The sequence below is a fragment of the Palaemon carinicauda genome, chromosome 2, assembly GCF_036898095.1.
Source record: "Palaemon carinicauda isolate YSFRI2023 chromosome 2, ASM3689809v2, whole genome shotgun sequence".
Lineage (NCBI taxonomy): Eukaryota > Metazoa > Arthropoda > Malacostraca > Decapoda > Palaemonidae > Palaemon > Palaemon carinicauda.
Window position 1 is genome coordinate 12,541,166 of NC_090726.1, and position 2,143 is coordinate 12,543,308.

The following is a 2,143-nucleotide window of genomic DNA, read 5'->3' on the forward strand; positions in this document are numbered from 1 at the left end:
TATATATATATATATATATATATATATATATATATATATATAATTATTTTATTGGTGCTGAGAAATTAGCTTAATCTCTCTTCATTGAAGACTTCATCATGAATGTGAACTAAAATCACATTAAGTAATTTACCGTAGAATTGTTTATTGAATTTTAATTCATCTTTGGATAATGTTGAAATGCTATCATGACGTTTGCACGTCACCTATCCATCAAATGAATAGCTCTTTATAACCTGCTTACATTACCACTAATTGTTTGGTATATAATTTCTCGATGATTTACTTCTGTACTTTTTTTTCTTTTCTAGCTGCTTATAATTGTTTTAGTTCTGTTTATGCTCTATAGATTAACCAGTTAACTATTGCAACATAGACTCGTTAACGGTCTCTTACTTATGTTGAATAATTTATAATTTTTCATGATCATCACATTATGTACATCACAAATGTCTCCTGATGAATTAAAGACATCTATATATGCAAAATCTATGTCATTAAAATATACTACCAAAGCAATAATTATGAAAAAAATCAGCATCCTGTGAATAAAATTAGTTACTCCTCGATTCATTCTTGATTCATAATAAAAAAAAGAAAAAATTTACTATTAGCAAGCTATGGTAAATTTGATTACCTAACACTATTGATGGACATATCGCATATTTGATAAAGTCCTTGACTGGTTATCGACAGACGAGTTCGAGTCCCACTCGAACTTGTTAGTTTGTAGAGCATTGTCCTGCATGAAGGGGCAATGTCACAGTCCTTTGACTCTGCTGTTCATGGGTGCCATTTAATTCAAACCTTTAATTCTCCTACCAGATTCACATACCCCTTTTCAAATGAGAAGCAGGCTACCTAGCCTAATGCATTAAACTTCTTATATTGGTCCTACTAGGATAACTTTTCAATCCCACAGTTTTAGTATCCTTTTAAGATTGAGTAAATAATTTATAAAAGAAAGATTTTTTTTTCTTTTTTTAAATAGCGCTGACTTGTATTTGTGACCATTGTAATTTCATGTGAAATGTTCTCGTTCACGGAAAGTTTAATGATCCATCCTATCTAAGGTAAAATATACTAAAAAAAACTATTTCTTATCAGCGATAAATAAATATGCTGTGGTAAATCAATAATTCCTAATGATAATTTCTAGCCTCATGCTACTGTAAAGAATAATGATGAGACGTAGATGGAGATGGTTTGGACATGCTCTTCGCACTACCCAAAAGAGATTAGTTAACCAAAGAGTTCTGCTGATCCCCACAAGGTACTAGAAGAGTTGAAGATCCAGCCCTACATGGCTGAGGACTATGAACCACGAAATAGGAGATGATAAATGAAGAATTATCGAAATTAATAGCTCAGGATAGAAACGACTGGCAAAATTTAACCCATGCCTTTTGCGTCAATAGGCGTAGGAGGAGATGATGATGATGAGAAACTAATTTTTACCCCCAAACACTTCATCACCAGTAATTGGAAACTTATGGACCCGCATTTTTATATTTTCTTTCAGCGGAACATCTTGGTAAAACGTCATGATCAAGAATATTCCAGGATCTGATGAAATTTGTCAAATAATGAAATATCCGTTGCCCGTCAACGGCAATGATAACTTTTTTGAACCTATTAGATTCTTTACTGATTAATCTTGTTATGATTCTCTCTCTCTCTCTCTCTCTCTCTCTCTCTCTCTCTCTCTCTCCTTCTCATCTCTCTCTCTCTCTCTCTCTCTTCGTCAGTTACATTTGTTTTTGACCAACAACTCTCTCTCTCTCTCTCTCTCTCTCTCTCTCTCTCTCTCTCTCTCTCTCTCTCTCTCTTCCCCGTTATTTGTATATTTATTTGACCAACCAATCTCTCTCTCTCTCTCCTCTCTCTTCTCTCTCTCCTCTCTCTCTCTCTCTCTCTCTCTCTCTCCCGTCATTTATATATTTATTTGACCAACCGATCTCTCTCTCTCTCTCTCTCTCTCCTCTCTCTCTCTCTCTCTCTCTCTCTTCGTCAGTTACATTTGTTTTTGACCAACAACTCTCTCTCTCTCTCTCTCTCTCTCTCTCTCCTCTCTCTCTCTCTCTCTCCTCTCGTCATTTATATATTTATTTGACCAACCGATCTCTCTCTCTCTCTCTCTCTC